The sequence below is a fragment of the Schistocerca piceifrons genome, chromosome 7 (assembly GCF_021461385.2).
Source record: "Schistocerca piceifrons isolate TAMUIC-IGC-003096 chromosome 7, iqSchPice1.1, whole genome shotgun sequence".
Classification (NCBI taxonomy): domain Eukaryota; kingdom Metazoa; phylum Arthropoda; class Insecta; order Orthoptera; family Acrididae; genus Schistocerca; species Schistocerca piceifrons.
The window spans coordinates 52,516,103-52,539,469 of record NC_060144.1 but is presented as its reverse complement, the minus strand read 5'-3'; positions in this window follow the sequence as shown (position 1 = coordinate 52,539,469).

Genomic DNA, 23,367 nt, shown 5'->3' with positions numbered 1-23,367 from the left:
TGAACCGCGGTCAATCAGCGGCGATTGTCGCCGCATCGCCATTCACGGAGTGATCAGTCCCGAGCACCACAAGTGACACAATCTCCACCAGCATGACTACACTACTCACGGGTCCATCTCTGTGCGTCTTCCGCCGCTGCACCATTTAAAACTGTTGCAGGCTGATAGGTTTCGACTGCCTTATTTTATAATCAACGAAGTAGTGGAAACCACGTGACACCATATTAGCTGCACAGGTATCGCCCGTTGCATACATAACTCACATATTTTATTTCATGACCGCTTTTTCAATGGTAAATAACGTGTTAATGATGTTTTCTTAGTAGTGTTTCCTGTGAACAGTTGTCGTATGAGACACTTGGTATAAGGGGCGATCAAAAAGTTTTGGTTCAAAGGCCGTACAGTCCAGGATCGGGGTGCCAATCGAGAAAAATAAAATCAAAGCGAACATTGAGGTAGTTATCCAACCGACTCACCAGCTCAGGGACTGAGTGTTGTGTTGTCCTAATCATCATCATTTCATCCCCATCGCCGCGCAGGTCGCCGAAGTGGCGTCAAATCGAAAGACCTGCACCAGGCGAACGGTCTACCCGACGGGAGGCCCTAGCCACGCGACATTTCCATTTTTACCAAGATGAAGATACCCGTTTGTTAAAACACCGCGTCTTGCTGTGTGAAGAAGTCGTATATGCCTGCTGCACATCCTCGTCCGAAAGGAATCGTCGACCCTTCAAGTCGAATGCGTGATAACCGCATGGTGAGAGATGAGGACTACAGGACAGGTACTAGGCTGTCTTCCACTTCAGTTGGGGCAACCCCTGTGTTAAAATTTTGTGATGTGGGGATGTGAGTTTTAATGAGACGACCAGCACGGACTTTGGCACTCCACTCCACAGCGGTGGGTTTCGACAGCGTGCTGCACCACACACATTCTCCATTCTCCCATGGATATCTCTCTTCGCCAACCGAAAGAACAATAACAGCATGTTGGTCCTGTTTGGATGCATTTGGTGATAATTTCACCATAGATCACGTTTCTGCATTTGCAGCCCGCACATGGCAAAGACACGAATGCCACACTAACTCCTACGATCGCGTTGATATAAATTCTTCTCATATATAAGTCCATATTATCATTAGAAGACACTGCATTTAGGTTTATTGTTACATTATTCCGACATAATACAAAAGTATGGAAGCTAAGACTCTCTTTATGAATAACATCTAACTTGTTTGCCAGGGTTATGGCTAAATAGAGGGTATGTCAAATTATTCAAGCTTAACAAAAATTCGCTCACTCCGACCCCAAAGCGCAATTCCTCGCATACTAACAATTCGGAAAGGTCTCTTATAAAATTTCGCACTGTGCAGGTTTTCGGCACAAAATATACGTCACGAACCGGTAGTTTGGAAAAACCTATAATCACACTTCTGATAAGAGCCTTTATTCAATATACACAGCCACAAAAAGCAGTCACGGGTGCGGGTAGAATTGTACGTTGGAATACTTGTGTTAAACACCAGTAATAAGTCGTAGTATACACTGTTTTATTAATGATACGTAAAACGCAAATACATTTTCTTAATTCTGAATGTAACAGTCATTAATCAGACTTAAAACAATGTGGAGATGTTTAACATATTTGTTACATCCAGGAAGCGCGGCCAGTTGTAATATTTGTAATTAATTATCGGTGACAGCTTATCTGTCACACAACATACAAAGCCGTCAGAGCAGATACTCATATCGACCTCCATGCATTTCCAAACATCTGGTTCACGGTTCTCTGAACTTTTCGCCTATAAGCGTAGTAATTAAAAGAATCATACTCTAATGTTTGGGTTAGTACCAAAGAACTGCACGTGCTCCGTATAAGATCTGCTGTATCTGCTGTACAACGACTAAAAAGCTGATACCCTATCATGCAGTCTAAAACCAGCAAATTAAAAAAAAAAGAAAAAAATACACCTATATATCCAAAACGCTAGGTCCTATAATCGAGTACTAAAACGCTATAACTCTGCCTATTGCACTATCTTGGAAACAGAGTTATATACTACTGACCGCAGACACTTGTCGTGCCTGTGTTTACCGTACTGCAATATTGTCCTTCTTTTACATCTATTTTCTACCAAAAAATGCACATGAAGAAATTTTGTTGAGGATATTTTTGTACTCTCAGTACACAAGGAATCACGCTGTAGTGTCTGAGTGTATGAACTTTGATTTACTTTGTATATAGATTCAGTGTCTTTGTCCCATTATCTAAAACGTTAAGAGTTAAGGAATCTTTATGACAGATGTTTAACATTACGTCATCGAGAAGTGTCCGTCGTTGTTTGTATCCTCCAAACCGTAATGCATCTGGGATACCGACCAGAGCAGTTTAAAGGGTACGACTACAGGAAAAGACTGAGATTCTTCAGAAGAACCCAAGGAAGAGTAATTTAGCCTGGAAAAGGGAAGCGTCGCCAGCATTCTGTTCGACCGATTATTGAGTATTACTCGTCAGTTATGAGCCCTTACTACTTTGGATTAACGGAGAAGACAAAGAAAATTTCATGCGCTCTTCATCACATTTCTTCATTTTCTTCTTTCGACGAGCTCTCGACAACGTTGTATCAGTTAGTTCTCTCTTTGAGCTTTAATTTGGCTCCAGTACTCTGTCATTCGTTTTCTGTGAGATGCCATCCATTCTTCAGTCCATGACTTGCCACTTTTCTGCTGGGGCCTTTCTTGTGAATGCTGGATAGTTTCAACCCTTTTATGTAATAGGTTCTAGTCCAAAATGTCTTCATTTGTTTTTCCCACTTCTTAAACCTCTCCCTCAATCGCAGCAAACGTGACCTCTTGGTTAATTTGTCCATAAGATAGGCAGAAATTTACTTGGTGGTTCTAATCGATTACACTCGTTTTTTGCACACATTGAAGGCAATCTTTCATTTTAGAATGGTGTCTTATCAATTTTCAGCACGCCAGCACAGTTCATTGTTATGCCGACTTTTAAAGTCGCCGTTGTTATGGGACGGCGACTTCTGATTTCAGTGCTGCTTGTGGGTAGGATTCTCCTGTAACCTGGTGGTCGTGGAATTAAGAAGGGAAGTTGAGTTTGTACTTCATTTATCGGTCGATGACTCCAAACATCAGTACAGTTACAGCCACCGCTGCTGTGGTTCTTCCGCAGTCGGTGTACCACAGGCAGTGCGAGTTAGGGATGGCGAATATCGCTGAAACACCCAGTTTTCGATTACACCGTTTCTTTTCGTCCTCAGTTAAGCCATACTGTTAAAACCGCTCAGAAATAACCTGTTTCTGATAGAAACCTTCTGCAGTTCTTTATTACGATTACTTTCAGTAATAAAGGTAGACTTAGAACAAAAATTCTAGTGAATGCGAAGGAGCAGGAGATCACATTCGATAGGGGAATGAACCTGCTGCAGGAAGAAGACGGGCGCGGCGACAGCGGGAGCGAAAGGTCATAAGTCGCTAAGTTCCCTGCGTAGTCGCTTTTACATGGTAACAATTTTTCACGCTGGAACAACCATAAAATTAAGAGTTCAGTTATTAAGCCAAGTTTATTGCACACCAATAAAATTACAGGTACGTCAATCAAGTTTGCCTTCGGTTCCGAGGACCATTGTGGCTGTTTTCTCCTCGCATGATGTCGCAAGTCTGTCGTGACTCCTCACGTTTTTAACCTTTTAAAGCAAATAAAACGTTGTACTTCATTGCTACTGAACTTCGTAAAATACTTCCAAACTAGGGACTAACGTACGAGGATGACAGTTCAACTCACCGTAAGTAGAGCTGGAAGGGTTAAATTGACGAAAGGTCTACAGATTTAAAATTTGCAAGAGACAAAATGCTATTTCTCGGAATAACGCATTGGCTTCGTATTTTCGCGACCGTGAAGATTTGGAATATCTCAAGAGCGCTAAATTGATTCGCACTGGATGATGAGACCTTTGCATTTTTATATGAAGACCATGCAGCACTCTATAATGAAATGATATTTGAATCAAGACACTAAGCCGTCGACAGGTGTTGATACATATCAACGGGGACAGTCAAAAATGTATGCCACGAGCGGGACTCGAACCTGGAATTTCATGCTTACGTGGCAGACGCTCTATCCAGCTGAGCCGCCTGGGCCACAGAGGGTAGCGCGACTGCAGGGATTTATCCCTTGCACGCTCCCCGTGAGACCCACATTCTCAACTCAATGTCCACACACTACATTCGTAGTGCCCCTGCCCACTACACTCATTACTCGCGGCAATCAATCTTACCGAGTCCTGTAAGAGTTCGGGCAATGCGTGCACATCCGCACAGGAGAAGGTCATTGGCAGGTTAGTCTTAACTATATGAAGATGGTATCTGTTCTTTCGAACACTGAGTAAAGGAATAACCATCAGCTTGAACAGATGTCATGTGACGTCGGTCCAGACCAAACGCAACGAGCAACACGGAACAAAATAAAATAAAAAAGATGGATAGAGCCATGTAAGCAGGATATCCCGGGTTCGAGTCCCAGTCGTGGCACACATTTTTAACTGTCCCCGTTGATGTACACTCCTGGAAATTGAAATAAAAACACCGTGAAATCATTGTCCCAGGAAGGGGAAACTTTATTGACACATTCCTGGGGTCAGATACATCACATGATCACACTGACAGAACCACAGGCACATAGACACAGGCAACAGAGCATGCACAATGTCGGCACTAGTACAGTGTATATCCACCTTTCGCAGCAATGCAGGCTGCTATTCTCCCATGGAGACGATCGTAGAGATGCTGGATGTAGTCCTGTGGAACGGCTTGCCATGCCATTTCCACCTGGCGCCTCAGTTGGACCAGCGTTCGTGCTGGACGTGCAGACCGCGTGAGACGACGCTTCATCCAGTCCCAAACATGCTCAATGGGGGACAGATCCGGAGATCTTGCTGGCCAGGGTAGTTGACTTACACCTTCTAGAGCACGTTGGGTGGCACGGGATACATGCGGACGTGCATTGTCCTGTTGGAACAGCAAGTTCCCTTGCCGGTCTAGGAATGGTAGAACGATGGGTTCGATGACGGTTTGGATGTACCGTGCACTATTCAGTGTCCCCTCGACGATCACAAGTGGTGTACGGCCAGTGTAGGAGATCGCTCCCCACACCATGATGCCGGGTGTTGGCCCTGTGTGCCTCGGTCGTATGCAGTCCTGATTGTGGCGCTCACCTGCACGGCGCCAAACACGCATACGACCATCATTGGCACCAAGGCAGAAGCGACTCTCATCGCTGAAGACGACACGTCTCCATTCGTCCCTCCATTCACGCCTGTCGCGACACCACTGGAGGCGGGCTGCACGATGTTGGGGCGTGAGCGGAAGACGGCCTAACGGTATGCGGGACCGTAGCCCAGCTTCATGGAGACGGTTGCGAATGGTCCTCGCCGATACCCCAGGAGCAACAGTGCCCCTAATTTGCTGGGAAGTGGCGGTGCGGTCTCCTACGGCACTGCGTAGGATCCTACGGTCTTGGCGTGCATCCGTGCGCCGCTGCGGTCCGGTCCCAGGTCGACGGGCACGTGCACCTTCCGCCGACCACTGGCGACAACATCGATGTACTGTGGAGACCTCACGCCCCACGTGTTGAGCAATTCGGCGGTACGTCCACCCGGCCTCCCGCATGCCCACTATACGCCCTCGCTCAAAGTCCGTCAACTGCACATACGGTTCACGTCCACGCTGTCGCGGCATGCTACCAGTGTTAAAGACTGCGATGGAGCTCCGTATGCCACGGCAAACTGGCTGACACTGACGGCGGCAGTGCACAAATGCTGCGCAGCTAGCGCCATTCGACGGCCAACACCGCGGTTCCTGGTGTGTCCGCTGTGCCGTGCGTGTGATCATTGCTTGTACAGCCCTCTCGCAGTGTCCGGAGCAAGTATGGTGGGTCTGACACACCGGTGTCAATGTGTTCTTTTTTCCATTTCCAGGAGTGTATATTAACGCCTGGCGACAGCTTAGGGTCTTGATTTAAGTATCATTTCTTTTCTTTTTTATATCTTTTTCCAAATTATATGCAGTTCTAAGCAATTACTATAATTCGTAGTTATCTCAGTGAGACATCCGTAACGGCGGCTATGCATACTTCGCCCAAGCCGGTCATTTCCATTCATACAGCAAGACTTAGCCGCATTCCGTTACAAAACCTGTTAATAAAATGTAAAGGGTATCATTAGTATGAACGAAAGACCATAAAATAATGTTTGAACAACAAATGAGTGAAGGTAAACAACGTAGTGACAGAAGAAGAAACACATACGAAAGGTAGAGGTCACGTCATAAAGATAATGTAACTTATACTCCTTTCTCCAGATTTTGAAACGCTATGAATTCATATTTTATAAATAAGACTCCTCTCCTTGCCCTTTTACAGTTCAGTGTACAATTAATTCATTATACAATGATTCGCCAAAGAAACGTACAGGCATGGGTATTTACATGCAGGCAGAATACGGCGCTGAAGTCGGCAACAACTATACCAGGTGTGGAGGTATGATACCGGAATTTGGTTGCAATATTACACGTCTGTTGTTTGAAAATGATAAATAATATTTTATTCAAAGTAATATCCATTGATAATTATACATTTATCCCACCTCTTCAGCAAGCTATGAATGTCACGCCAAAAAAAAACAGTTCGTCTTTTGAAGCGAGCCAGTCAGCGAGCCATTTTCGTACATTTTCATACGAACTGAAGAGTTGTTCAGTGAGAGCGTGTCCCAGTGATGCAAACAGATGATAATCGGACGGAGACGAGCCTGGAGAATAAGCCTCATGCCCTAGTACCTCGATCGTTTGCTTCACCCGTTTCTGTGTGTGATGGAGCATTGTCATTGAGCAATATGACTTTATCTTGCCTTTTCAATATTCAGATCGATTTTCACGTAATGCTCGATCTTAATCGATCATTTGCTGTTGGTTTCACCAGGTTTTAGTGGCTCATAATAGGTGACACCCTCCTGATCCCACCAAACAGGGCATTGTCTTCTTTCCAAAGCGATTTGGTCTTGCGATGGATGTCGCTGGTTTGCCTGGATTCGCCCATGATTTACGACGCTTAGGATTCTCAGAATATATCCATTTTTCATCACCTGTCACTATTCGATAGAGAAACAGTTGTCTTTTGTGTTTCGCGAGCAGGATTTCACGTTTTTCGGTTTGCTTGTTGTCTTTCATTCAGCTCGTGCGAAACACATTTTTCCACTTTCTGCACCTTTCCTATAGATTTCAACCGAAGAGAACGCCTTTCTGCGTTACATTCAATTGTTCCACGAGTTTCTGTTGAGTTTGAGTATCATCTTCATCCAATAAAGCCTGCAATTAGCTTTCTTCATCCTGTTTCGGTGGTTTTGCGCGCTCGTCGTTTCTCACATCAAAATGACCACTTTTGAATTATTCGAAACACTGTGTTTTCCCAAGAGAATGTTCGCCGAAAGCTTCGAAAAGCATTCGTTTCGATTCCCCAGCAAGTTTACTTCAAATTATAACAGAAAACGGATGCTGTTCACAAATCATAGTCCGTAGGCACAAAACTAGAAATTTTTGTTGATTTGAAACAGCCACCGATATATGGAACTTGTGATACTGTGTGTTGACATTCGTCGTCAGCCGTTACAGGAAGCAGATGGCGCTGCAGACACTAGCGCCTAGTACTATCTATAGGAAAATTCCGGTTTCATACTTCTACACCTGGTATAAGACAACAAGTTCAAAAATGGTTCAAATGGCTCTGAGCACTATGGGACTTAATATCTGAGGTCATCAGTCCCCTAGAACTTAGAACTACTTAAACCTAACTACTTAAACCTAAATAACCTGCCCGAGGCAGTATTCGAACCTGCGATCGCAGCATTCGCGCGGTTCCGTACTGATGCGCCTAGAACCGTTCGGCCACCAAGGCCGGCAGACAAGTGTCTGGCGCAGTTGTTAGATCGGTTACTGCTGCTACCATGACCGATTATCAAGATTTAAGTGAGTCTGAGCCTGGTGTTATAGTCGGTGCTCGAGCTATGGGACACAGAATCTACGAGGTAGCGATTATAAGGAGATTTTTCCCGCACGACCATTTCACGAGTGTACCGTGAATATCAGGAATCCGGTGAAACATCAAATCTCCGACATCGATGCGGCCGGAAAAAGATCCTGCAAGAACGGGACCAATGACGACTGAAGACAATTGTTCAATGTGAAAGAAGTGCACCCTTCCGCAAATTGCTGCAGATTTCAGCGCTGGACCATCAACAAGTGTCAGCGAACCATGCAACGAAACATAATCGATATGGGTTTTCGGGGCCGAATGCCCATTCATGTACCATTGATGACTGCACGACACAAAGCTTTACACCTCGCTTGGGCCCGTCAACACCGACAATGGACTGTTGATTACTGGAAACTTGTGTCTGGACAGACGAGTCTCGTTTCAAATTGTGTCGAGCGGATGGACGCATACGGGTATGGAGACAACCTCATGAATCCATGGGCCCTGCATGTCAGCAGAAAACTGTTCAAGCTTGTGGAGGCTCTGTAATGGTGTGGGGCGTGTACAGTCGGAGTATATGGGAACCTCGATCTGAATATTTTGTGATATTCTATAATTAAAAACACAATAAAATATTCCTTCACTAATAATTTAATGTCAAAAGAAAATGGGGTGTCATTGACGCTCTTTATTTTTTACTTTACAGATCCAGTTGAGTAGGACCAAACTGAGGAGCAAAGCTCATAGAACGTGCTAGTGCATGAAATTACCACAGAAAAGTAATACCACATAAAATAAAGTGTTTCTGAATTTCTAAAAGACGTCAAGCTATAAGTTTATGTAAATGCAGTCAACAATATGACAGAGGAATCAGCTAAATTTTTCAAGCACCTCCTCAGCAACATAGGAGTGACCCGTGAAGAAACTCTTCAGTTTCGATTTGAAGGCGCGTGGATTACTGCTAAGATATTTGAATTTTTGTGGTAGCTCACTAAAAATGGATGAAGGAGTATGCTGCACACCCTCCTGCACAAGAATCAAGGAAGTGCGATCCAAATGCAGATTGGATTTCAGCCTAGTATTAATTAAGTGAAAGCTGCTAATTTTGGGGAATAAGCAGATATTGTATACATTGAGAGGCCAATGACTGGCTAATGAACAGTGGTCAACAGTAGGTTTGCGAACTTAACACCACTTATAGCCCGAACCGTCCGTTCCTGAGCCAAAAATACTCTTTGAGAATGGGAAGAGTTATCCCAAAATGTAATACCATACGTCATAGGCGAATGAAAATAAGTGAAAGTTGACTACTTTTCATGTCGAACTATAGCTTACTCGTGATACAGCTCTAGTAGTAACAATGGCAGCGTTAAGACTTTGAACAAGATCCTGAACATTGGCTTTCCACGACAGTTTACTGTCTATCTGAACACGTAGAAATTTGCCCATTCTGTGACAACAAAATGTCAAGTTTGGATGAATTGTGTGTTAGAAACTGTAAAAACTGAGTCTTACTCTAGTTTAGCGTTACTTTATTTTCTACAAGCAATGAAATTTTCTTTTGAACTGCGCTATTTGAAACAGTGCCAATGTTGCACACAACATTCTTTACTGCCAAGCTAGTGTCATTGGCAAACAGAAATATTTTAGAATGTCCTGTAATACTAGAACGCGTCCATTTATATGAATTATGAATAAGTAACAGGAGTGGCCCCAGCACTGATCCCTAGAGCACCCCTCCTCTCCCCCCATTTAGTCGGACCCCACATTATAGACATTCTCAATACTGTGGAGAATGACCTTTTGCTGTCTGTTCTTAAAGAAAGAGGCGAACCAATTGTGAGGTACTCCCCATATTCCATGATGGTCAACTTCTGGAGCAATATTTTGTATTCAATGCAGTCAAATGCCTTAGTTAAATAAAAAAGATGCCTAGCGTTCGAAACCTTTTGTTTAATCCATCCAATACCTCACAGGGAAAAGAGAATATAGAATTTTCAGTTGTTTAACCATTTGTAAAACCGAACTGTATGACAACAAATTATGTGAAATGAAATGATCGATTATCCTTATATTCACAGCCTTTTCAATGATTTTAGGGAAAATTGATGGCTTAAGATAGGTCTAAAACTGTATACTTTATCCCTTTCTACCTTTTTGTAAAGTGGCTTTACTAGTGAGTACTTTAATCGTTCAGGAAACTGACCGTTCCTAAAGGAATAATTACGAGTATGGAAAAGTAAATGATTAACATGTCCAGCACAGTATCTTACTATTCTGCTAGATAATCCATCATATCCATGAGAGTTCTTAGTCTGCAGTGATTTCATTATTGACTCTGTCTCCTCGCGTTTAGTATCACATATGTGTATTTCAGATATACGTCATGGGAAGGCATTTTCCAAGAGAGTTATGTTATTCCCTGTAGAAGCTAAATGTTTGTTTAATTCATCAGCTATATTCAGAAAATGACTGTTAAATACTGTACATATATCTGACTTACCAGTAACGGAAACATTTTTCTTACTATTGACTTAATAACCTCGATTTTGTGCTACTGAAATCACTTCCTTCATGCTTAACACTATGGTTTTAATTTTATCCCTCTTCCTAATAACACTTTTCTGCACGTTACACTACTGTTTGTAATCGGCTATTGTAGTTCGATTGTGACTACGTCTAACTTTTTGATATAAAACTTAATAACTGTGATATAAAATTTAAGTTACTCTGTAAGGCCGGCCGAGGTGGCCGAGCGGTTCTAGGCGCTACAGTCTGGAACCGCGCGACCGCTACGGTCGCAGGTTTGAATCCTGCCTCGGGCATGGATGTGTGTGTGATGTCCTTACGTTAGTTAGGTTTAAGTAGTTCTAAGTTCTAGGGGACTGATGACCTTAGAAGTTAAGTCCCATGGTGCTCAGAGCCATTTTTTTACTCTGTGAGGCCTTGTCGTGTCGATTCTGAGCAGCAGTGTGTGTAAAACATTTCCCTTTGAGATTCATAAGAAAACAACGTAAATTTCAACGTTCTACTTCATGGTTCTGACCTCCAGCGCAGAGGCGTGAAGTGAAGGGATGAAATGTCGGTGAGATGGACTGTGAAGACCTCCAATCGTATGACACATCCACGTTGGCGTTGTACTGTTTTACGGTGATATTTGGTGCCAATGTGACATTTCCGCGTGGGCCGACATCTTGATGTTTGGAGCATCGTCAATCCAGAAGATGACGTCACAGGGTGACAAGCTTTTGCACCAATACAGAAGAAGGTTGTAGGCACCGTTCAGCCAAATTTCAAACTTATGCGTCGGAATGGGAAACAACTAGCGAGTTTCGCAGAAGTAGTACTTTAATTCGAATAAAAGTTATTGTTATTTCGTATAAATTCTTTGAAAGCTACAGAGTTCACAACTCATATTTTATGCCATACAGATGTAATAATCACAACAAACTTATCTAATATGAAGACATGTTTCACACCGTTTCATTGTTAGTGAAACCGTTAGAAACAGTTTCTTCCCTGTGAATCCTGACATGGTCAGGAGGAGAGACCGCGGTCTTAATGTGGTTTATTAACTAAAAGAATTAAAATTAAAAAATTTTAATGCCTAGACCTTAAAATTTTCCTATCACAAAGTTCGTTAACTAGTTTCGGTTGCTGTTTTTAACCATTTTCAGATCTGTAACACATGTAAAGTTCTTTTAACTACGTGCAGGTATTGTTTTGGTACTTCTAAATGCATGTTGTCGGTGGTAAGGCCTGCTATGATATACGAGGCAGAGACATGGCCAATCACAGTAGTCCAGGAAAGGAAGATGGAAGTGACGGAAATGAGGATGCTGAGGTGGATGTGTGTGGTAACAAGGAAGGACAGGACTAGAAATGAATTTGTTAGAGGAGCTGTGAAAGTGGGACCCATGGGGAAAGAGATACAAGAGAGCAGACTAAGGTGGTACCGACACTTACAGAGAAAAGGGGAAGAGTATATCGGAAACAGAGTTGAAGATATAAAGATTGAAGGAGTGAGAAGGAGAGGAAGACCGAAGATGAGGTAGAAGAATAAGATATCCAGATATCCGGGGACCTAAGGGAGAAAGGATGGAAGAAGGAAGAAGCAATGGATAGAGCACTATGGAGGAGAAGGATCCAGAAGAGCAACGCCGACCCTACGTGACGATAAAGAAGAAGAAGAAGAAGAAGAAGAAGAACAAGAAATGCATGTTGTTGCATGACTGCAGCTAACGATGCTTCCCAATGCTTAGTCACCGGCTTTTCATATTGTGAATGGTAGGTTACCTGATAAGTGTCAACACAGTTTATATTCCATTGTTAAATAGCTTTGTCAAATGTTCACTTTTAGAACTAGAATTGCTCAGGTGTTGTACAATGTTTTTGTATTCTAACTGATTATACGTAATTTTTATTAGGCTATGTTTATTACATATGTTACAGATCTGAAGATAGTTTCAGATAGCAACCGAAACTAGTTATCGAACTTTAACTGTGATAGGAAAATTTCGGCCTAGGCTTTAAAAGCTTTACATTTAAATTTTCTTAATTAATAAATTCTTTCCCTTTGCGAGATAATGATACTGGTTGCATTTTATTAACTTCATCTCAGGTCTGCTATTGAAGTGCTCATATCTACATGTTCCTGGAAACAAAATGTCGTTCACTATCGACTAGTGATCGTACTCATAGTATAGCTTGTCCATATACGGTTTTGGATGAGGTTTGTTTCTTGGGATGTCTAACTCATCTTGTAACAATGCCATAGACTCTTCCGCCTTTTAATTTCTGTCTCGATGAGTCAGAAGAGTCTCTACCGGAGTAATCCTAAATTTAAGAAGATCCGTGTTGCCCTTTTCGCAATCTGGTTTTCAAGGCAGTGCCACCTGTGCAGAAACCAGCAGCTGACAACTGAAAGATCTACGCAGTGCAGCAAACATTAACGAAACGCCACTCAAATAGGAATCCTCTAACAGGGAACGAATCTGATCTTGTAGAGCAGCGTATGACAAAGTTGACGTTCATCAAATCTTTCCTGTAACCAGAGTATAAAATGCAGTGGTAGAACGAGCACACACTCGTGTCCATTCAAGGCTTAAGTTTTGCATTAACCAACAAATTTACACAATTGTGCTAATGCAAAATGAACTCAAAATTACCATGGATAGACACAAGCTTTCTAATAACTGTCGATGAGACAGCAGTATATCGTCCTTTCCAAACAACCATACTCAGCAAATCGCCGAAACAACACACTTCAACATAACTGCGAGCTAATGACCTGGCGACGGCATAGTGCTTTCGTCCTGATAGAACTCAATTACATGTGCCTCGATCAGGTGGCATCGAACGGCAGCATAAGCAAAAGAAATACGTATCACAGAATATGCAAAATCGTTCCACATCGGTTGGAAGGAGTGGATTGTTGTTCAGACTTTTACTGTTCACTGTCTGGCATTCTGCTTCGAACAATGCCTCTGAGCGAATGGCCGCTAATCGGGTAGTGACTCTTCCGTTTTGTTGATCGTAGGTCTGAAAGATCTTTCCTGAGCAATGTTCGGTTCTGTCTACTTTCTAGGTACTTGAACTTTTGTACCTGTCTGATTTTTCCATGGTCCACATCTCTGGTGGCTATGGATGCCATTTTCTGAAAGCAGACCTGAAGGCCAGCCTGGTCACTGGGGTTTTGACTTCATTTGTTCTGTAGATGTGACTAGAAAATTAGAAAAGATCTCAAAATCACTTTCAAAAACAAAGTAGATTATTATCGGGAGAAAGATCCTGTACGTAATTTCGTTGCCGTTTTTTACTCTTTTGCGTCACTTCTAAATGTTTTTCCAGCACACAGTTGAAAAGTAAAGGAGGAGACCCATATTTTGATCCATATTTCTCGTGTGAATGTCAGTTGGTGGATTCTGTAAGGCTATTAATCGCTATTGTTTTGTTGGCTAAGGCCATTTCTTTTCGGATTTTGAGTAATATGTTTTGATCAGTGCAGGTTATTTCGAAATCTACAAAGGTCACAATTAACATCTTGACTCTAGTTTATGAAAATGTTTAAGGTTGGTTACGTAATGGGTAGTAGTGTCCTTTTCTAAACATCCTCGACGTTCTCCCAGTTCGGAGTCTAGTTGGTCCTCCAACAGAATCTGAAAGGCTTTCGAAACAATGTTGTGAAGACGAGTACGAGGCATTGGCAGTTGTTCACGTCAGCTTTGTAGCCGGTTTTCTGGAGAGGAGGAATTCTGGCTAATTTTAAGTCACATCACCACTTTCGCGTTTCCTAAATCTCGTGTATAATCTCTTTTACTTTATCGATAACCTTTCAACTTGACTGCCGCCCGAGTTCGACAGTTCTTCTCTGGGCGATATGTTGTTATTTAGGGACTGGATGACCTACCTGATTTTCTCTTTTGTAGGTGGACTGAGTCTGCCTTGTGGGGTTCCTTTCAAAATAAAATTTTTACTGAGGTTCTTCACTATTAAGAAGAGAAGGGCACTTTTTCTTTGGAATTTCCGAAGTGTAGACCCTGAATAAATTCCGAGTGTTATGCTACCCGATCCGTGCTGGTCGACTTTTGTCACAACTACGTTTACGTCTACGAATGTTATTTTTTGCGTGATTTCTCGCACTAAGCAGCACGTTCCGCGTATCTCGTCTTTCTGTGAGTTCCACGTTTGCCAGCCGTCTTTTCGTTATCTCACCATCGCAGTCATGAGTCCATCAGGGATGTCTCTCTGATTACGTAATTGATGCCAATAATGTCCTCTTACTTTTTATGGTATTGGCTTCTTCGAGTTGTTCTCTGTGTCTAGAGAGCGCAGTCTCTGAGTGAGATTTCTAGCAGTTTTGAGATTTTCTCTGTCGAATCTACAAACCTTTGAAATTTGGTCCTCCTTTAGATTTTGGGAAGAGGCTGGAATTTGATCTTTGAGAAATAGTCATCCCAGTCAAGACGGCCACTTGTCATAACTTTCACAATCTGAGTGGTTGATTTTGCCATTTTCACAATATTCGTATGAAATTTACCGAGTATGGAATTTGAAAATGTCCAGGTCTATTGTTTCCTCGACAGGCGTTTAAAAGCGGTTTACTTCAGAACAAGTTTCTGTAAGTCACTGTGGCTGATTTGTCATTGAGGTGAGTAGTTTCCAACGATTTCTTGCTATATCGTTTCTTTAGAAGAATAATAGTGTATTTTTTTCAGATGACACTTTCCAGTTTTTCGCAGAATCTATCTTGGTTGATTAGCGCATACACGCTCAAAATCGAGTAAACGTCGTTCGTGCCTCGGAAGCAAAGTGCTGTTAGGGTAGGTGAAGTCGGTGATCGACTCTAAGGCATTCCAGCTAATAGTAAATGCTGTGTCAAGGCGAGGGCTTGTTTTCACGACACATATGTCGCGATTCCCCTTAAAGGTCCTATAACCTTTTGATTCAATGTCATGTTCGTCAGCAAACCTGGCCTCTTGCTTAGTTGAGATAACAATGTTAGGTTGGAGAGCCTGTATAGGTGCTAAAGCCTGCCGACCTTCAGCAGGCAGTTCCCAATGGAGGCTGCAAATAAGCTTAACGGTAGTGGTTGGTCTTGTTCCCAGGAGTCTGTGATAATACCCCCCACCACGGTGGGGCAGGCTACCCAAAATCCGACCACCTTCGTGCGTCACTCTGGGATACGTTACCATCTGTGATACGAGTTCATGTTGAATTACCCTCTTTGTTTTAGACGGTTCAAAATCTATAATTTTTAATTTTGGGCTCTTACACAGTAGACACTATTCTGACATGTTTGAGATCCTAGCTGAATGACTAGTGTTCGGTTTCGTGATCTCACATCTCTGTAAGCAGAATCGATCTTATTTCAGTGTTGGATATTAGGTTTACAACATCAAGAAGGAATTAAATTGTTAAATTCTACTTATTATATTTTAAACAGTGGGAGAGGTAGTTGTAAATTTGAACAATTTTCAGATTTTTGTCTGTGGTCACCCCTGTAACAGAAGTTTAAAACACTTTCTTATTCTATTTTGAAATGATAGCATCCACTTTCTTGTGCACCGTAGTCCTGATGTGAAACTCCAAACATTACTCCGGAAAAGTAAGGTTTTTCCAATTGCGAAAAGCTGTTGCAAGGTCTTGTGCGTACGAATAAATATGCTGTTGAAATCCAGAAGTGTTGTAATCGAAAAAGCTTGTCACTATTGTATTTAATATTGTATGCGTTACATTATTACTATACTACATGCCTATAGCCAGTAAGTGAAATCAAATTCATAAGTTGTATTGTCAAAAACCAGCTATAAGTTAAAAGCATTTTGAAATAGAAGCTATTGGCAAGTAACAGAAATTTACATTTTCGAGTCAGATAGAGTTGTTAAATCACTAAAGAAACGCAGTTCATTTACAAATATCACGTGTTCCATGATGAAGAGACGTTCCGTTTCAAGATGCAAGATGGTAACGTCTGGCTAAGTATGTCTAAAAAGCCCACAGATTATGTAACTTGTTTTAAAAACATACGGAATTTTAATCATAAAATTCTGTAACTGAAGAGTCGACAATAAGTTCTAAATAGACTTAATATACGCTGCTAAAAAGAATTAGGGTAATACAGGTGTCAACGTCCGGTATGTTAAATCTATTTTGCTACAGATAGTATCTATAGTTTTGTTGCAAAGTTTGAGATCTTCGCTTTGAATGTATGTAACAGCTATAGTCGCTAATCATCTGTCGACTGTGTAATGCATTACAATTCCAGGTGACCCCTCCGAAAGATTGGAGTTACGATGCCCCAGCGTCCTCTAGTGAAGTACACAGACTTCAATTGTCATTTGTGGTCATTGTATTTAACCAAGCACATGCAATCCGACAATGCGGTGCAAGTTGTAAGGGTAATCCGTTTGATACAAGAAGGATGGTAGTTCCGTCACGTTGATACAGATGTCAATGCATCTTCATGGGTCACGCACGGGTTGTGGACACGTTACAGGGATACGAGTCAGTACACAAGACGAGTTGGGCAAGGTCGCCGAAGCATTGCAACCTCACGTGAACACCGATGTAAGCTATCTCTACGCTGTGGCGTCGTACGGATATCGCCAAGGCACTGTAAGACGATCTCTAAAGGGCCACTGGAGCCACTGCAAGTAACAGATCACAAGAAAGGACTTTAGGACCCAGATTTCGTTTCGAGTACACCTTGAGCTTGACACACATCTCTTAGATTCCACCCCTTCGGCCACTCCCATGTTGAATGGCAACTTCGTCACTGGTGGTGATCCCAGATTTCGTCTGACGCAAGATGATAACCGTGTTCCTGTATGGATACGACGTGGTGAGTGGTATCATACTAATGTTTTCCAGTAAATCAATGGATTATGCGATGGTTCTGTGATGATGAGGGGAGGCATCGTTTTTGACAGCCGTAAGGATCTTGTCGTCACCCAAGGTCCCATTACCGCCAGGCTGTGCATCGAACAGATCCTGTTGAAAAACGTTGTATCTGCTGCATACTGTGGTCACCATTCCTTCTGATGCATAAGAATGCCAGGGCTCATGTCGATAGGGATGTCTTCTGAGGCCTGGACATTGAAGTAACGGAACGTCAAGCGATGAGTCCTCGCATAAAAATTATCGAGTATGTGTGTGACACAGATGTGTTCGTGGTCGTCCAGGTCCAACAACGACCCTTGAAGATTTCTTGTGACCTCTCATTAAAGAACGGTAACGGGTAGCACAGGGTGACCTCCAGAGACATACGTAGGTGTCATGTGGTGATAAACGATCACGGTGGACATACACACTTTGATGGTCCCAAAGGCCAACGAAAAGCACCCACGATGACGGTACGAATGATTGATTTCAGTTTGGTTTCGACACCTGTCGGACAATGCACTTCTTGTTATGGAAATAAACTATAAAGTAACGATATTTTGTTGTGTACTTAATTTGTGAAAGGTGATGGTATAATTAGGTAACATACCCAGTCCTTAATGAAGTACACCAGACGCTCAAAGACATTTTCCCGTAATTCTTTTGAGCAGTGTATTATAGGGCACTTAAGTGTATAGAACTCGTAACATTTCAAACGCTGCGAAAAGCACAACCTCAAATCTCAGAACACTAAAACAGTAGAAGATGCCGGAAAATGCTTATGGTGGTCTCTAGTGCCCGTTCCATCGTGTGATTCCAAAATAGGCCACTAGATTGCAACACCGACCAGGAAGCATAATGTATCCCTAAGCACATTATCCTCCGGGTACAACACTCTCTGCTTCAATAGCAATAATACATTGATACAGTTGTAGGTGATTTGGGGCTATGGTTCAAATGGCTCTAAGCACTATGGGACTCAACTGCTGAGGTCATTAGTCCCCTAGAACTTAGAACTAGTTAAACCTAACTAACCTAAGGACATCACAAACATCCATGCCCGAGGCAGGATTCGAACCTGCGACCGTAGCGGTCTTGCGGTTCCAGACTGCAGCGCCTTTAACCGCAGTCTGGTTTAAGTAGTTCTAAGTTCTAGGGGACTGATGACCAAAGATGTTAAGTCCCATAGTGCTCAGAGCCATTTGAACTCAGTCGCCACAATATGTTTTATCCATATCTTTATTTTGAATCCACCTCTCTTATTTCTACAGATTTCAGTGCAAAAATTCTTGACAGCTACGTGTTCGGTAATACTGTGAACGCGTGAAGCGTTATAAGTCACTCTAATAGGGAAGATGCTGATTACAAGGGCTAAAAATGTATTGTGCCGACTGAAGAGTGAGGTGCTAAAACAAGGTTGGTACCTTGCAAAGTAACCACAAGGAAAGGCAGTCGCCGCTAGCCGCATACACGACTGAGGGACACCGGCGTGGACACGCCCACAAACGTTTCGCTACACCGCCGCAGCGGCTCTTCTACTTATGGCCGAGCATAGGAGCTCTCTGCCCAGGTCGCGATCATGAAACAAGACGACAGTACCGTCCTCTAGTAGGCCAGCTGCGTGATCAGTGTCTTGGGTAGAACTATAACTATGTCACATGTACTTTAAGTGAGAGACTTGCAATTTGTCTAGGCCAAGCTGTTCAGAGACAGCTGTAAATGTTCATGACATTCCTGTGGAATTTGATTGTACACAGTTAAGTGATTCTTCCTACCCATGTTGCAATAAAGTAAAGTAACGTTTCGTGTGCTGTAGTATCCACTCGGTTTCCTCCCAGAACAAACCAAAGAACCCACCGTTGTGCCGGAGGGTGTATTTTCGTTCGTGACAACACGAGCAATGTTGACTTACGAAATTCGGCATTTCAGAGAGGCGTGTGAAACTTTGTAATACGTTGCAGCTACGCACGCGCAGAAACAGCTATAGTGTACGTCACTACAAGACATGCAACGTATTACTGTCGAGACAACTATCTGGCACGGAGGCCGGAAATTCGAATTTCTGCTATCTCAAGGTTGCTGTAGAAGTAATGTGGACTGTGGTAATGCGGTTGCCGTACAAGTACATCCACAGGACATGTGGCGAAGTTCTCTAGGTCTTGGTCGTCTCAGGAATCGGTCATCGAGATCTGCTAATTTTGCGTATTTTACCTCTGAAACCTAAAAAGATGGGAAGTGTTCAACCAGTGAGGTAGCTTGGGGACAACTAGTAATACAGCGAAGTGCTATGGAGAGAGGAAGGGTGGCCACAGATACCTGGCCCAATACCAGGTGAATACTCTCGCTTGTGACTGCCTCACAGTTCTGTGCAGCAGTGCACCAACGCCCACTGACTGCAGGCATACTGTCAGCCTGGTCGGTGCTCGGACTCCTAGATCTACAGCAGAACCATCAATTGATCAACGCCCACTGACTGTAAGGACACTTTCTCTCAAGTCAGTGCTTGGACTTCTAGATGTACAGCAGAAACATCAATGGATCAACACTTACTGATTGTAAGGACACAGTCACCCTGCTCGATTCTCAAACTCCTAGATGTACAGCAGAATCATCAATGGATCAACGACCACTGACTGTAAGGTCACTTCCACCTACGTCAGTGTTCGGACTCCTAGAGGTACAGCTGCAACATCAATGGATCAACGCCTACTGGCTGTCAGGACACAGTCACCCACGTCGGTTCTCGAACTCCTAGATGAAGTGCTGTATACATCTGCATATCTTCACGTGCCTCTCTTGCAGTAGTAACTTCCTAATGTTAAAGTATTTATTAAAAGTTTATGGTCAGATACAGCACAGACAGTTATCTCATGGCTGTCAACTGCCATTGATGTAATATAAGAGAAAGAACGTTACTGAAATATATTATGAAGGACCAGCAGAAAGTAGTTTGAGTGGGGGACTGTGGTGGTGTCAAGGCGCAAAGGAGAAGTTGGTACACCAGCAGCCTCATGAAGAAGTTCACTGCACAGCAGTAAGATGTATAAGATGATCCAAAAGGCCGTTCACAATTTAAAAAGTAGTAATTCATGGGATAACGAAGGTAGAGAGGTAAAAATTTAAATGACACGGTATTTTATTGAAATCAAGTACGAGTGCAAAAATTGGCCAACAAATTGCGTTGGACAGCAATACGTCAGTGATACAGCATAAGAATCGCGTAAAAAATCAGCTGTAGTGAGAGATCAGTCAGGACGTCCCTATCCTAGCTGATTAACACTTGCTAGAAGGTGCGACTTTTATGCCAGATGGCGCTCCACCCCATATTGCTACACGTTACCAGGCACATCGTTTAGTGAGGATCGCGTGCTGATCCGCCACTTCCGTCATGTTTGGCCTCCAGGGCACACAGGCCTCAGTCTGTGTGACTGTAGGTTGGGTTACCTGCAGTTGTAGGTTTTCCGCTGTCATCTGATCTTATTAGGGATGCTAACACACAACATCCGATGGCAGTTTCACACGATAACTACTGATATGCTATACAGTGCTGTTCACAACATTGTCCCTCGAATACAGGAATGAACGATAGCCCATATTTTGAGCACTCGTTACAGAGAACATCGTCTTTGATGAAAATCAATTGTTTTGCTAATTATTGCTTTTGTATTATATGAAGCGCCGTCTGTTGTTAATTACGTGCACGTTTTTGTCATTTCAAATACGTGTGCCAATTTTTACCTCTCTAAATCGATTACTACGTGAGGTATAGAATTTTCAAGTGTTAACGGATTTTTGAACCCTCCTGTACATTCATAATAGAAGACGGGTCAGCGGATGAAACACGAATATGCTAACGACACATGCATTTCAAAATCACTCCAACTGGAGTTGGAAGTTTCCAGAAATTAGAAAAGCAGTGAGGGAAACTTCAAGTCGGGTGACAAGACACATTGCGAACTTGGAAGTAATAGATGGTGGAATGCTAAAAGTTAGGGGCCAGCACAAGTACGAACAGCAGTATGGTGACCGATACATTTTAAACCTAGTTCCACCTTCGGTGTCACAGACCAAGAAGCCATTATTTTAAAAATATTCAGATTACAGGAATAATGTTGTAACACCAGCGCCACCGACATAATTTATAGTTCCATCCAAATGTTCTGAAGTATGTTTTATTTCTACAGACGTGAATAATGACCAGCTACGCCGCTATCTGGAAAAGACACTCATTCTTGGCCCCACGTATGTGTACTATCGTGCCCCGACTAGAAATTAAATGCACCCTCTTTCACAACTACTACATTAAGTATGCGTCTTTCATAAAACAGTAGCTTCGGAACTGTTCTGCCAGAAAACACCGGTTCTGAAATGAATATATTTCAATTACGATAAATACAAAGTCTTAATCTCATTTCCCAGTTTTAAGAAACATTATCATTAAGAACTGTAAATGAAATTTTTCGAACTAGCAGGCTAAAATCTGAACAATAGCACTTTTCAGTAGTATTTGTTATGTACGAGTATAGAACAAATAACATGGCACATCCTCTTTACAACCACAGAAATTGCATAAACATTAATTAGTTACAGAGAACGTGAATTATGCTTTAACTTTTCCTCTAGCAATTCTGACGAAAAAGAAAACTTTTTTCGCTGCCCAACAAAGATTAAATTGTAGATAGATAAAGACACATTTTTACAAAGTCGCCGATGTCGCATAATTAAACCATCGCTCTATCTCATCTCTGTCTCAAGTTCCCATCGCTGAGGGTCAGATGGCACTCTCGTAATTCCCTTGTATCGTCTCTCTCTCTCTCTCTCTCTCTCTCTCTCTCTCTCTCTCTCTCTCTCTCTCTCTCTCTCCCCTTCTCAATAGCAAATAGCAGTAGGTTTTTTTAGCTGCATGAAAAAAAAAACAGTAACTTTCATCCGCTGAGTTTCTAATTGGCATATAAAATAAAACATGTAAACCTAAGTTATAATTTCTTTTGTGTGCTGCGAATATATTTGCATATCTCAAGGGAAATACGCACAGTTTACGATTTAAACTCTTCAGTCCACACATAAAAGTTTTATATTACAATGATACACTTGTATATAGAGTTTTATAAAACATAGGACTACAGCCCACAAAAATAACGCTTTTGGGACATCTTATAGATGACAAGAGGCAACCGTTACGTTTAAGAGCATGGACAGACACCTTAGTGGAGTTTAATCATCTGGAAGGACACGGCCTTCCACAGGTCATCCGGTGACATATTGTCACAATCAAGATTTTGTGTAGACCTCTTTTTAGCACAAGGACATGGATACCCAACATCAGCCAATTGTTACTTACGTTAATACTGGACGTGCCACATACATATTCGATGCAAACTAGTAATATTTATCGTTGTCATGAAGGGAGAGATAAAGAGTCAGTCTCCATCAGATGGCAGACAATAGCACTTAGAGTACCTTTACGAATTATTTCTCCTTGAATCGCTGGTCCAGCAGTGAGGTTTGTGGATATACTCTTTCAGGCCGGCCAGACTAGAAAAGCTTTACAGACAGACGGCTGACATTGTGCTATGAAAGATGCTGGGCAGGGTTGAGCGAATCACCACTATTGTTTAACCTCTGACGTCGATAGGCAATTAAGTCAGTGAAAGGCTACCTCGGAAGAAAGCGCAACACAGCAGTATTGTGTACGCAGGTGGTTTGTTGCTTGGAAGGAGCAGCGAATGTAGCTCGGAATATTAGAGATAAGCAGAGCTAAAACGAATATTTGAAGGAGTAATAGAAATAGAACACGGGTCTGTTTGATATCGAAAAAAAAGCGAAGGAATAGTGAGAACGTTGCCTGAAAACGGAGAGGTCCCGTGTTCACGTCCAGGTCCGGCGCACAGTTATAGTGCGTCAAGAAATTTCAATGGAAGGAATCATACTCTCGAGGGATAGGTACTCG